Raw genomic sequence first — 15848 nt, forward strand, 5'->3', positions numbered from 1 at the left:
CACCTACAATAAACTGCACTGTTTTGGCCACAATATATTATCCCCAGTCGCTATTCACGAAGCAGGGGATCAAAACAGAAAATGTGTGTCATACGTGGCAGCTCTTTTTTGTGTGTTTTTTTCCGCCTACAATAGACTGCATTGTTTTGGTCGCAATCCATTATCCCCAGTTAAGAGCAGGGGCGTAAGAGCTCATTTGTTTCTTGTGTAGCATCTCTTTTTTTTGTGCGTGTATTGTTTTCAGGTTAAAATAAACTGCACTGTTTTACCCGCAATCCATTATCCCCGGTCGTCTATTGCTGAGAGCAGGAACTGGCTTTTTTCTCCCGTTCGGGCCGCTAACGCTTGCCATTGCAAAGATAATGAATCAAGATTCCCGCTTCTTGAGGGTCAGGAGAATGATTTTTTAATGTTTTGCCAATCAGTCAGAAAGCTCTGACGGGCAGGAGACGTTTACAAGCAGCAGTAAATATTTCCACTTAATAAGGTTTCATCCTTTGCTTCAATCGTCCCCCACACGGCGTCTCGCTTTTTGTTAGCCTACTAAAAGTTTTATATGTGAGTGACGGATCGCAGTAAACAAGCCCAAAAAGATAATAAATCAAGGGCAGCATCAAGAAGTGCTAGGCAGGCGCTGTCCGTACGCGAAGGACAAACAGAATTTAAAAAAAAAAGGTTTTTTACTAAAGGTTACTTACGAACATTCGACTTATGTAAAACTGTAGATACGAACATTTTTTCCGGGCTGCTGAAACATATCCGGACATTGCTGTAAGTTAGATTTTGTATTGTGCGCCTTTTTCCGAGTACAGGACAGTACTGTAGTACTTCTTTCCGCCACTGCCGGCGTGTGGCGCTGTGAGAATTCACCCAGCAAACACCCCGAAGAAGAAATCCGCTTCCTCTTCCTAGTTCGTGTGTAAACATTCTATACTGTATCTCCAGAACTTTTTTAAGGTTTAATATCTCGTGCTTCCATTCAATAGGGTTGGTGTAAAGCAGGGGTGTCAAACTCATTTGAACTCGGGGGCCACACGGTAGAACACACATTCTGTCGAGGGCCGGACTAATAGATTAAAGAGAAAGAAAAAGAGAGATATAGAAAAAAGAGAAAGAGGGAGGCAAAAGGAGAGAGGGTGGGACAAAGAAATCAAAAGAGAGAGAGGGAGAGAGCGTGAGAAACAAAAGATAAAAAGTCGTGAGAGAGGGGGAAAAGAAAGCGAGAGGAAGAAAGAAATCCAAAGAGAATTAGAAAGACAGAAGGAGAGAAAAGAGAAAAGAAAGCGCAAAGGGTGTGAAGAGAGAAAGAGAAAAGAGAGAAAAGTAAAATAAGGAAGTTAGAACAAAAGAGGTTAAAAGACACAGAGAGAGAAAGAGACAAAGAGCAACAAAGGAAGAAAAAAGAGAGACACAGAGAGTGAAAGAGACAGAGACAGAGTGGGAGAAAAAGGGTGGAAAAGAAAGAGAGAGAGAGAGAAATAAATACAAGTACAGTGTCTTTGTGAGAGGCACCTGGCTTTGTTGACATATTTCAACCTGCAGCTTGTTTTTCTCTTGCACTTCCCTTGTTGTCTCGTGGGCCGGATCCAATCCCTTAGCGGGCCTGATCTGGCCCGTGGGCCGCCTGTTTGACACCTGTGGTGTAAAGTGTAAAGAAGAGGCGAGCTGTTTCGTTTGAAATGAAAGTGGAATACGAAAGTTGATGCGGTTGAGAAAATGGTCGGATCCCTTTGTTTCTACCACAGAGGAGGAAGTCGCCTAACTCTTGAAGCCCATCTGCCAAAAGTAAGTTAAACTCAACTTTATTTATCTTTACACAGCATATTGTAACGTAAATCTGCATTTATATAGCGCTTTTCAAGTCAATGAAGACCTCCCACAGCGCTTTACAATGTGCTTCACACTTTTCCCTTTTAAACACTTTTACAGGCAACTACCTGCTATCAGGGCCGTTCATTACCCACCAATAATGTACACAGTGAAGCCTTGTTTGTTGCAGGGGTTACGTTACAAAAACCTAATTTGGCTCTCTCTATTTCTCATCTCATCTCATTAGCTACACCGCTTATCCTCAGTAGGGTCGCGGGGGTACTGGAGCCTATCCCAGCAATCATCGAGCAGTGGGCAGGAAACACCCTGAACTGGTTGCCAGCCAATCGCAGGGCACACGGGGACAGACAACTCACTCGCTCATTCATACCTAGGGACAATTTGGACCGGCCAATTCACCTGAAATGCATGTTTTTGGAATGTGGGAGGAAACTGGAGTGCCCGGAGAAAACCCACGCCAGCACGGGGAGAACATACAAACTCCGCACAGGAAGTCTGGAGTTGGATTTGAACCCACGCAGGAGGTTCCCAAGATATGAACTGTGCCGCACATGCACTAACCACTGCGCCGCCGTGCTGCCCCTCTCTCTTTTTATCTACCTTTTTTAGTATTCCTTTCCCTTGGTTCCTTGCTAGTTCCTTGTCTTCTTTGTCACATCCCAAGCATCCCTGTCCCAGCTCTTGCTCCCCTTCTGGAATACTATTATTTTATGAAATGTTTATTTTTTAGTACAAAACAATACAGGTTACTGATACGAGCCTTAATCATACTTTGGGGAGCGACTGTACTAACGAAGTATCATTTAAACCACAGGTGTCAAACAGGCGGCCCGCGGGCCAGATCAGGCCCGCTAAGGGATTGAATCCGGCCCGCGAGACAACACTCAGAGAAGCGCAAGAGAAAAACATGCTGCAGGTTGAAATATGTCAACTTGATGTTGCCAAAGCCAGGTGCCTCGAACAAAGACACTGTACTGGTATTTGTTTCTCTCTCTCTGTCTCTCTCTCTCTCTCTCTCTCTCTCTCTCTCTCTCTCTCCCTCTTTTCTACCCCTTTTCTCCCACTCTCTGTCTCGGTCTCTTTCACTCTCTGTGTCATTCTTTTTCTCTTCTTTTGTTGCTCTTTGTCTCTTTCTCTCTCTGTGTCTTTTTAACTTCTTTTGCTATAACTTCCTTTTTTCCTTTTCTCTCTTTTCTCTTTCTCTCTTCCTACTTTTTGCGTTTTCTTTTCTCTTCTCTCTGTCTGTCTTTCTATTTCTCTTTGGATTTTTTTCCTCTGCTCCCTTTCTTTTTCCCCTCTCTCACGACTTTTTATCTCTTTTTTTTCTCACGTTCTCTCCCTCTCTCTCTTTTTCTTTCTTTGTCCCGCCCTCTCTCCTTTTCCCTCCCTCTTTCTCTTAATTCTTTATCTTTCTTTCTTTTGTCATTTCTCTCCTTCTGTCTTTCTATTTCTCTTTGGATTTCTTTCTTCCTCTCCCTTTCTTTCCCCCTCTCTCACGGCTTCTCTTTTTATCTCTTTTGTTTCTCCTGCTCGCTCCCTCTCTCTCTTTTTCTTTCTTTTTTTCCCGCCCTCTCTCTCCTTTTCCCTCCCTCTCTCTCTTATTTCTTTCTCTTGAGTTTGACACCCCTGATTTAAACAAAGTATTTTTTTTCTCTTAAAATGTCTTTAGAAGGGGAAAACCAAGGCTATTGTAAAACATATAGAAAGTCTTTTCATGAATTGGAATTTTTGTGGATTGGTTGTCCAATTTTTCAATTATTTTAATTGTTTTTTATTCTGTTCAATGGTAATATTGCTGTTTTGATGTTAAATGGCTTTTCAAGTTGTTTTCTGCAGCATGGAGATAATGGTTAATTAATTGCCTTGACATTTAAAAAAATGGCTTATCGTTTTCCTCTTAAAATGTCATTTAAAAAAAAAAAAGTTACTCTTTCGATCCTTTAGGGCTCGATAAGCCGATTCATCGGATTTGTTTTCTGCTTACCAATGGGATAGGGATCACCAAATTATTAAGTTATTATCTTCTGTCATTTTAAAATGGTTTTCTGGACCACGGAACAAAATTGTCACATAACTAAGCAACTTTATCAATGGCTTTGGACAATAATGGGCCGAATGTCTCCTAAAACGTCTCATTTTGAAGAAAAACGCCTATTTACTTGATTTTTGAGGGGTTGATTGGACGATTTATCTGATTTTTCCCAATCAAATGGAATCGCTATCGATAACTAAAATATCTCATTTAGGGAGACCGGCACTCAAAAAAATTAACCAAATGTGTGATTGTTTTTTCTTCTAAAAACTGAAAATTAAAGGGGTTGCTTGGCTAATTAATGAGATGTTTTCCCACTTAACTTTTGGATCCCTATCGCTAAATAATACATATAAAATTATAGTGTCATGGTTGCTGTAGTGCCCAATTGGCCCCGCCCGTGTGTGTCACGGTTGCCGTGGTGCCCAATTGGCCCCGCCCGTGTGTGTCACGGTTGCCACGGTGCCCAATTGGCCCTGCCTGTGTGGTACCAGCTGCGGCTCGTTGAGAGATTGACTTTATGTTTATATTAAGCTCAGCGCTCTCTTGCTTCACGGTCAGCCCGTCATACAAACTTCTGCCCCACAAGAAGTGGGTTCTGACTTGATCCTGTTTTCCTGTGATATCTCCAGTCCGGTATTGTTCCCGTTTATTTTTGTACTGTTTAATTTCATGTTCCAGTTTCGTTTTCCGTCTATTTTTGTCCTGTTGGTTAGTTTCTCCAGTTTTGGTTCCCGTCTAGTTTCTCCTGTTTATTTTCGTTACCCTGATTCGTTATCGATCTCGTTGGTCGCTGGCTTCCTGTCCTTCCATGCTAGACCCGCTTCCTAACGTGCATGACTCCCTATTTCCCATAAAATAAAAGGCTTGTGTGAGAACGTCACGCGATTGGGTCCTGTATCTGTTCTGGTTCTGACATATAGTTGTCTATATAGGACATAAGCCCAAAAAATGGGCCAAACTTGTGATCGTTTTTCCTCTGAAAATGGGAAAACCCTCAGAAGTTATTTACTTGATATTTTGGGGTTGATTGGTCAATTAATCGTATTCTTTGAGAATGTTTTGGGTCAGACCGGGTTCACCCCTTTCAGTTTCATATTGGATTTATCTTATTGTTTCTCACTGTTTTTTGTTAATGGGGTGGGCGGATTGATCCAAATATCTATTGTATTCATTCAACACAAGTACTTGGTGTCATGGTTGCCATGGCGCCCAATTGGCCCATGTGGCGCCGGCTGCAGCGTGTTGACAGCGTGTTTTTTCGACCCTGATTCACGCCCGTCCCGTTTTTTGCTCCTGTTTGTCTCCCGCTACAACCTGTTTTGATCTCGACCACGTCTGCTCTCCTGTCCCGAATCACGACTCGTTTCCGACCCGACCACGTCTTGCTCTCCCAGTCCCGGCTCCCGACCAGTTTTGCGCCCCTGACACCGCCATCGCTCGCTACGGAAGATCCACTTCCTTGTTCTGATCACAAGCGGAGTATGAGAGCGAACACTGGATTGTGGGCGCACCCCTTCCTCATTCCTCCAATAAAACTTGTGGTAAACGTTACGCAAGTGGGTCCTGTCTCCGTTCTGGTCCTGACACTTGGATTGGATCGATATTATTGTCCTGGCTTCAATACTTCACTCCTCGACCAATTTTCATTAAAGCGTCCCTTCTCTTTGTAGATAGCACAGCCCTTCTATCTCTCAACAAGCACCATTCACTAAGTTTATACCTGAGTCGGGACTGACAGGCACACTTTCAGCACCTCACCCTACCTGGCCTGCTGCTGCATCCTGCCTGCCAGGCAAGCAGAAAAGAGGGTCAAATCTGTGCACACTTACCTCCCAGAAGCTGAAATTGACAGAGGCAAACAGGAAGCACAGTTTGATGTAGACTGTTTTACATAATACAGAAAAAGACCAGGTGTCATTTGTGTGGTAAAGTGGTCTGCTACTGTGGCAACAACAAAAATGGACATAAACATGGGAAAAAAAGAGAGTGAAGGACTGCAACCAAAAATGTAAAAATGTTACCGTTCCTGAACAAAATCCTGTAAATCGTTAGTTACTATGGCAACAGAGCCAATGAGAGACTATTAAAAGTTCATTTGGATTACTGACTTTTTTTTTTTAATCTTGTGCAATAGAATGTACTTACAGTATTTGTATTTTTGTTAGATTGCTGCTTTTTGGTTTGATTTTCTTGGATATAGTTCTGGAACAGTTGTAATACAAATATTTTTTTCTTTTAAAGTTTGCAATTCGGTTATTTGATAAAATTCTGAAACATTTTTAGTTCTAAAGGATTTTATACGATTGACTACAAGTTACATGTATTCAGTTTAATGCAATAAAGATATTCACAGACTGTGCTTTAGTTCAACGAACAATAAAAGGTCAGGCTGTGTGGAATGCATAAATGGCAGTTGTTTTGTCTAGGACACTTCCGATAACATAATGCCTGGGAGTGCTGACGCAGAAGGTCAGACGCAGAAGGTCAGACGTCGGTGCGCCGCTGGTGTGTGAGATTGTGGTGCCCAGCCGACACGCCATCATGCAGGGAGAAGAGAACCAATAAGAGAAAGCTAACGTTAACTGCAGATGACACATGGCCAATAGGGGAATAGTAGGATGTCTTTGCTTTGTCTGTTGAAATGTATAAATTATCCGGGGCAACGCAGATGGGGGCCGTCTCCTTTTGGTACACTTCGATTTGCTGTTAAGAAAAATAAACAACCCGCCCCCATGTAGAAATGTCGGCTTTCCTGGTCATTTTTCTCTCTCAAAACGAGCGCGCACAATTGTTGGATAAATGTAGACCGTGTCTGGTTAATGGAGTCAGATAATTAATTAGAACAATTTGGTAAAACGGTACATTTTGATAGATAAATCCCAACAGTGCCTAAAATCTTTTTGCTGTGTTTATCGTAATTAATTCAAGGGGAAAAGGGATCAATTATTCAACGACTTTTCTAAGCCAAAAGTATCGATATTGGATTTGTATTGACGATACTACCCTGCATTTACTTGGATCGGTACCAAAATTCCCTGTATCGTGCACCCCTATAAGCAAATAAATTCCATCTTCTAAGAAATCATATCACTTTGGTCCAGTTTCCCTTTTTCAAGGTTTTTTTTTCTTTCCTCGCCCGAGCAAACGGGCAATGTTTTTTGGGTAAACAAGGCAGCGGAGCGCTGTTTGAATTTGCCGGGAATCTTCTAAAGCCAAACGGCGGGGCGTTTAGACGCCTCGCTCCAATTACGGCTAAAGTTTGTTTTTCCAGACGCCTTTGAATTTCCAGAGTAGGGGGAGATCAGTTGATTTTTCCTTTCTCCCCATTTTTTGCCCTTCATGCATAGTCGGTTTGCTTCCACAAGCAAACGATTCTTCTTCCAAACATCGACGTGAACAAAGGTCGTCCGGTTGCTGATTACATCATCAGTATTCGTTAGTATGGATCTATTGTAAGAAATGGAAATCGATATGGATTACGTTAAAGTGTATTGAAATATCTAAACTGAAAGTTTTTCTGTGATCCATTATCCCCGATCCCATATTGCTGCGAGCTGGGATGGGCAGAGTGCATTTTTGTCAAGCCTGGTGGCTCTGTTTTGCTGTGCGGTCTAGCAAAAAATGAACTGCACTCACGCGGCCACAATGCATTATCCCTGATTGCATATTGCTGTGAGCGGGGACGGGCAGGGTGCATTTTGTCAAGCCTAGTGGCTCTTTTTTTCTATGTGGTCCAGCAAAAAATGAACTGCACTCATGCGGCCACAATGTATTATCCCTGATTGCATATTGCTGCGAGCGGAGACGGGCAGAGTGCATTTTTGTCAAGCCTGGTGGCTCTTTTTTGCTGTGCAGTCTAGCAAAAAATGAACTGCACTCATGCGGCCACAATGTATTATCCCTGATTGCATATTGCTGCGAGCGGAGACGGGCAAGGTGCATTTTGTCAAGCCTGGTGGCTCTTTTTTGCTGTGCAGTCTAGCAAAAAATGAACTGCACTCATGCGGCCACAATGTATTATCCCTGATTGCATATTGCTGCGAGCGGAGACGGGCAAGGTGCATTTTGTCAAGCCTGGTGGCTCTTTTTTGCTGTGCGGTCTAGCAAAAAATGAACTGCACTCATGCGGCCACAATGCATTATCCCTGATTGCATATTGCTGCGAGCGGAGACGGGCAAGGTGCATTTTGTCAAGCCTGGTGGCTCTTTTTTGTTGTGCGGTCTAGCAAAAAATGAACTGCACTCATGCGGCCACAATGCATTATCCCTGATTGCATATTGCTGCGAGCTGGGATGGGCAGAGTGCATTTTTGTCAAGCCTAGTGGCTCTTTTTTGCTGTGCAGTCTAGCAAAAAATGAACTGCACTCATGCGGCCACAATGTATTATCCCTGATTGCATATTGCTGCGAGCGGAGACGGGCAAGGTGCATTTTGTCAAGCCTGGTGGCTCTTTTTTGCTGTGCGGTCTAGCAAAAAATGAACTGCACTCATGCGGCCACAATGCATTATCCCTGATTGCATATTGCTGCGAGCGGAGACGGGCAAGGTGCATTTTGTCAAGCCTGGTGGCTCTTTTTTGCTATGTGGTCCAGCAAAAAATGAACTGCACTCATGTGTCCACAATACATTATCCCTGATTGCATATCGCTGCAAGCGGGGACCGTCTGAAAGCACTAGTTGTGTCTGTTGGCTGATTTTTTGCCGCTACTGTATTTCTGGGTAAAATGAACTGCACTCGTGTGGTTGAAATTCATTTTTCCAAATCCAAGATAGCTGTGAGGCTGACCGGCAGAAGGTACTTATGGCGAGAGGTGGGGCGTTCTAGATCTATTATCACCAGTTGATTGGCTGAGGGCAGGGGCTGGCAGAGCACATTTTTTTCATTTGGATTCTGGCAGGTCCTGTTTTTCTGCTTTGTATACCAAAAAGTGAACTGCACTCATGTCACTATTCATTATCTCTCATCGCATATTGCTGCGACCAGGGAATCGTTTAAAATAACTTTTGTCGGGTTTGGTGGCTTTTTTTGCTGTTGCTGTATTTCTGTGTAATATGAACTGCACTCGTGTAGTTGAAATTCGTTTTTCCTAATCCAAAATGCGTTATCCCTGATTGCATATTGCTGCGAGCAGGGTACTGTCTGTAAGCACTTTTTTGGGTCAGGTGGCTCTTTTTTGCCGTGACTGTATTTCTGTGTAAAATAAACTGCACTTATGTGGTTGAAATCCAAGATAGCTGCGAGGCTGACCGGTAGGTGGGACGTTCTGTTTCCATTATCCCCAGTTGATTCGCTGAGGGCAGGGGCCGGCAGAGCACATTTTTTTCATTTGGAGCCTAGCAGGTACTTTTTTTCTGCTTTGCATACCAAAAAGTGAACTGCACTCATGCTGTCGCTATTCATTATCCCTGATTGCATAATGCTGCGAGCCGGGACCGTCTGAAAGGACTTTTGTCGGGTTTGGTGGCTTTTTTTGCCGTTGCTGTATTTCTGTGTAAAATGAACTGCACTCAGGTGGTTGGAATTCATTTTTTCTAATCCAAGATAGTTGCGAGACTGATCGGCAGAAGATACTTATGTCGGAACGTGAAAGTTCTAGATCCATTATCGCCAGTTGACTCGCTCAGGGCAGGGGCCGACAAAGCACATTATTTTATTTGGAGCCTGGCAGTTTTTTTTCAAAAAGGTGACTGCACCCATGCTGTTGCTATTCATTATCCCTGATTGCAACTATGCTAGCACTTCTTTCACTTTCATTCAGCTTCTTTAGCTTTCCAACGAAAGCCCTGTTGTGAGTGCATCTCAATTTTTTTAAATGCTGGAGGATCTTGGCCACTGTACCGCAGCTCAACTTCAGGGTGTTGGCAATCTTCTTGTAACCTTGGCCAGCCTTATGTAGTGCCACAATTCTTTTTTTAAGGTCCCCAGAGATTTTGTCATGGTGTGCCATCTCAGAAGTTTGAGTGACAAATATGACAGAGTGTGTGAGATGTCCTATAAAATGAACACAACTGCTCTGTGTTTACACCTGAGACTTAGCAAGAGTAACAAGTCACATAGTATTTTAGAAAGCAGTGCTTTGTTTGGACACTTAGGGGTGTAGTGTCTTCCGGGTACTCTTTGTTTCCAGGGGTTTTGTCGCATTTTATGTTAGTTTTGCCGGAGATCAAAGAGATCAAAGCCAGGAGAGAAAGCTTACCAGGTGTTGTGAGTCATCATTTTATTTATATTTAGTTTCTTTTGTCTTTTATTAGCATATTTGGTATTGGAGTAATACAAAAGTAATTGAAAGTAATCCAGTTAAAGTAACCCTACCCAACCCTGTGTATATATATATATATATATATATATATATATATATATATATATATATATATATATATATATATATATATATATATATATCTCATCTCATTAGCTACACAGCTTATCCTCAGCAGGGTCGCGGGGGTGCTGGAGCCCATCCCAGCAATCATCAGGCAGTGGGCAGGGGACACCGTGAACTGGTTGCCAGCCAATCGCAGGGCACACGGGGACAGACAACTCGCTCGCTCATTCACACCTAGGGACAATTTGGACCGGCCAATTCACCTGAAATGCATGTTTTTGGAATGTGGGAGGTAACCGGAGTGCCCGGAGGAAACCCACGCAAGCACGGGGAGAACATACAAACTCCGCACAGGAAGTCTGGAGCTGGATTTGAACTCACGCAGACATTAACTGTGCCGCACATGCGCTAACCACTGCTCCGCCGTACTGCCCTATATATATATATATATATATATATATATATATATATATATATATATATATATATATGTATATATATAACAAAACAAAAGATGCAACAGAATTTCAATGGAGTTTGAAAATTGAGAATGTGTGGGCAGTCCTGTTTTAGAACCATATTGACAAACTAATGTTATGATAAAAGCTCATCACTTCCATTTTAGCGGGCTTTATATGCTCTCTCTCTCTCTCAGTCACAATCAGACATGCTTGATTGATGAACTAATGTTATGACAAAAGCTAATTTATCAGTCTCCACCTGAATGTACCGCTCTAAACGAACTAAACTACACTTTTTACTGTATATCTTAATCGCAAACATGCTTTTTTTCTGCATGTTGGGACAAGTTAGTTGTGCTGCAGTTTCCGTGGCTTCGCCCCTGGTCGCTAGTCCAATCAGAAGGCAGGGGGTGGAGAAAGGAGGACAAGGAGCGCGAGAGTGTTGCAGCCTGGTCATCCTGGAAGGCTGATTACTTCATGCGCGGTCCTTTCTCAAGGTTTCTTCATTTTTCTCATGTTGAAGTTTTGGAGTTTTACCTTGCCCTCATGTAGGTTTTAGATCAGGGGATGGTGTCATAATAGTCTGTAGCTTGCTATAGTCTGTGGTCTGTGCAGCCCTTTAATACTCCTTGTGATTAAGGGCGTCACAAATAAACATGACTTGATTTGACTTGAAAAGCTCCCATTCCTCCACATACCCTTTGAACGTTCCTCTGGATGGTATCACTCCAACAAGCCGGATCTAGAACTCTCCCGTCCCGCATGGTGGACACCAGAACATTAGCGAGAACCTCACCGGGCTCTCATTAATCACACTCTGGTAAAAGAATCCTCCGAGAAGGGATAAGGGCGATTGCTTTTAAATATTGTGAGTAAAATCGAAACGGCGCGGTGTGCTGTTCTAGTACTTATTGCAGCCATGCATCAGTTGCGGGAAAATGTTATTTACATTTACCCTAATGCCGTGCAGATGTTCTCCATCTGCGCTAATACCTTTTTTGCCCACGCTTGTCGATTCGAATCAGCGGCGTAGCGTTTCCGGATTAAAGCTATCTTTGCGCATCGTGTACACAACACACTGGAGCTACATGTTTTTTAGAAAAAATGTTTTTAACGGATCAAGGTTACATTAATGTTGAAAAAGTCAAATCTGCCTTATGGTTTCAGTTAGAGTAATATCTTGCTGTATACTTTTCACGATATTGCTTAATTCCGATTGGCTAAACAGTCACATTGACGCTTTTCTGCCTGTGTCTACCTGTGCGTCAATAACGTTGACGAATGTACGTGCAAGTTTTTAAAAAAAAACGTTCTGGACCAGTAAAAGTATCAAAAGGCAGAGACAGATGCTTTCTATTACCACCAAAGCTGGACTTCTCGACATTCTTAAGCAGTGGTTTCTCAAATATTGGAGCAGGCTCCGTTAAGGGTAGTGCGGGAATGTTCTGTCATGATTACTGATTCGGGGCGCCTGCGGCTGCCCCGTTGGCACCAACAGCCCTGATCTCTGATTGGCTCCTTGACTCTTTTTAAACTTCGTTTTCCAAGAGGAAGTGGTCAGACTGTCTGCGAACCTATGCTTTCAGCTAGGCAAGCTCCGTGCTATCCGACATTGTCCTGCCCTGTTTTCTCCTGCCTGATACCTGTTGCCGACCTGTTTCTGGACCCGTTTCTGCCTTGCTCCTCCGTCCTGGCCTTCGACCTGTTTTACCCTGTTTCCTGCCTGATACCTGTCGCCGACCTCTTTTCTGTACTTGTTACTACCCTTGCTCCTCCGTCCCGGCCATCGATCTGTTTTCCCGCTGCCTACCCGGATCCGACGATCATCGGATCGTGGAAGCAAGCAATGCTCTCTCTTTATCAATAAAACTGAGTAAAACGAACGCTATTGGGTCCTGTCTCCGTTTTTTTTACCTTTTCCAGAGGAGAGTGCAATTGCACCTCCACAACACTAGGGGGCAGTGGCGTTCTTAGTAGCAGAGTGTTGTTTACATATAACCTCCACGCATTCAGTATGAAGTGTAGACATAAAGTGCAAAAGGCCCTCAAGTGACTCCATGTGAAAAATATTTACCACGGATGCGAAGACAGGCAAAGAGAGACTGGGTAAAGGGATTAACAAAAGTCTACTCCTGTTGAACTCTACTTCAACTCTAAAAAGGAGATGAGCAAATACCGGTGTGCTTGCTAGGTTAAAAATGTTAGCAGCGGTCATGACAAAGCCAAATAAGTTAAGCTGTGACTGAAATACATAACAACCTTATTACGCTAATAAGCCGCTTGAGTTAGTCTTCCACAAAAACGTCGATCTTGAGAGGGCGCCAGAGGATTTCTTCTTCTGAGGGGGGCGTGACAGAAAATAATTGAGAAGCACTGTCCTAAAGGAAAGTAAAAGCATTTATACGAGACATTTTCGTTCTCTACATAACATCCTCATAAAGGTGACAAAACATAATCTGTAGTAATGATACTGCCATTTAACAATTTTCAATACTTTTGTGCCATACAGTATAGCAGCAAGATTATGGAAAAAAGAATATAATATATAATATAATATAATATAATATAATATAACATAATTCGACACAACAGAAGTTATTGGTAGTTTTTTTTTTTTTTATAAATTACAGTACTATTATTTGTTGGTCAAATGCTTGAGCCTGTAAACAGGGTTTGTTCTTTGGTTTTAATATATAATAGAGTATATAACAAATAAATACATGTTTCTACTTTGGTTTTGACTAGCGTGGGATTTTGGAATGCAATCCCGGCGAAAAAAGGGATTTCTAGCGTTTGAGTGGTTTGAAGGATTACCCAGAAGGGAACGCCAGAGGTCCACCACAAAAACTAGTCAGTCTCAGATTCTGAATACATTTTGAAGGGGAAAACTATGCACACGATTTTTGAATTTGAAATATCGATGTTTCCGTTTGTTAATTTTGACCCCTCCAAAAGTTACTTCGAATAAAATAAAAACAAACACACACATTTGTTGATCTACTACTAAGATTTATTCACACCTGTGCCCGTTCATTTGGCGCCAACTGCCTCAGACTCTGATTGGCTCTCTGTCCCTATTCAAACCCACTCCTTACTGTCACCTGTAGTCAGTCCGTCTGCGGACCTCAGTTTACTCTAGGCAAGCTTTTTTCGAACCTGACTCCCACCTCCTTCTGCTCCCGTCTGTTCCCCGGCTTGACCCGTTTTTTGATCCTGACCACGTCTACTTTCCTCTCCTAGCTTTCGACTCGTTTCAGATCCCGACCATGTTTTTTGCTCTCCTGTCCCGGCTACTGACCTGTTTTTTCCGTTCCCGACACCGCCATCGCTCACCACGAAAGTCCCACTTCCTCGTTCAGAGCGACCTGCTTCCCGCGCCCAACGATCACTCGATCGTGGGTCCAACCCTTTCCTTTTTTCCAATAAAACTGAGGGAAACGAAACGCAAGTGGGTCCTGTCTCCGTTCTGGTCCTGACACAGTCAGCAAATAGAAATTTTAACAAGACGCAGTCAGCAGGTTTCTAATTTGAATCGGGAATTTTGGAAGGGTGTGGTGGGAAAAAATAGGAGCAATATAACTGATGGAAAAAAAAGGTTTAATTTACTAGTGAGAAAAATTTCGGGATTTCTAGACGCAACGGGTTTAACACCTCCCTGCATGTGATGATCTACCAAAAATGACTGGGCATAATTACTGTACAACTATAATTAGAATTTGAATCTGAATTTTCTTCTTTGTTTATCTATCTTTCTGTCACCAAGTGTTCTTATTCTGTCCCAATGGTCGTGTTTTTATTCAAGTTTCTTCTGTTAGAATAGTATTAAACTGTCATGTCCTGCACGGTTGTCATGGCGCCCAGCTGGCCCCGCCCCTTGACACCGGCTGAGACGCATTGGACTGATTGCTTTTGGAGTACCGTATTTTCCGCACTATAAGGCGCACCTAAAAGCCTTTATTTTTTTTCAAAAGCTGACCATGCGCCTTATAATACAGTGCGCCTTATTTATGGATCAATATTTAGTCGCAAAGTCTTGCAACTAAAGCAAACAGCCGCCGACTAGATTTTCCCCCGAACGCCAAGTAGTCCGCGGTGTATGCTGGGATTTATTTCCTGGCGTTTCATTGGCTAACCAATGTGTCAATCATCATTTGAATCGATCACTATTGGCTAAAGTTATTCAGAGGTCAAGGGGCGGATCCTTTTTATCATTTACAGGCTGGCATAGGCTTAAGCGGCAAAACAAAGCCTGCAATTGGCCGAAAAAGATGTGTCAATCATCAGTTGAATCGATCACTATTGGCTAAAGTTATTCGGAGGTCAAGGGACGGATCCTTTCTATCATTTACAGGCTGGCATAGGCTTAAGCGGCAAAACAAAGCCTGCAATTGGCCGAAAAAGATGAATGTGAATAGCACGTGGTTGACGGCATAGAGAAAGCTTTTTTTACTATTCTGTATTTGTAAATATTTTATTCTCCTGGATTTACTACACTCACGGATATAAGAGGACCATGGCTGCACATTATTATTGAACACAACGACTTCGGTGAGCTACTCCGGCCATATATTTTCCCTGCATCTTGTTTGAGACTGAACTCGATGTTTCTGTGATAAGCGGTGCAGATAATGCATGGAATGGAGTGTCTATTTTTAAATTAAACTAAATTCCAAGTGTTTATTGTCATATGCACAGTAAAGTTGCGAGCGAAAAAAAAATAGAAACTAAGGAATGGTTGGCATTTCTTGAATCCCAAGTCTTTAACCTTTCGAATGATGGAACGATGCATTTGAGTGACATCGTACGGACACAGCATCTGCACGTGTTCTCGACACGTATTTGCGTCTTTGCAAGCTTTGGGAATGTTAAGGGGGTAATCAGTTGGACTGAGCTATCCGACTGTTTTGTCCACGTTCCCATTGTAGCGCCTTATAATCCGGTGCGTCTTATGTATGTCAAATATAGGACCAAAAACTATTTTTTCGGGGTGCGCCCTATAACCCGGTGCGCAGTATAGTGCGGAAAATACGATACTTAAACGCTCCTTTTGGGACTGCCCATGACCAGACCATTGTTTAACCCTCGGCGAAACCCTGTTCATGCCCGTTTGATCTGAGTAATGCCTAGTTTGTAATTTTGAATGCCTTTGAACCTGTTTTGTTTTGTTTTGGTCCGTTTGTGTGTTGGACAACTTT

This window comes from Urocampus carinirostris, chromosome 15, assembly GCF_059441175.1.
Source record: "Urocampus carinirostris isolate Australia breed hairy pipefish chromosome 15, RoL_Ucar_1.0, whole genome shotgun sequence".
Classification (NCBI taxonomy): Eukaryota; Metazoa; Chordata; class Actinopteri; order Syngnathiformes; family Syngnathidae; genus Urocampus; species Urocampus carinirostris.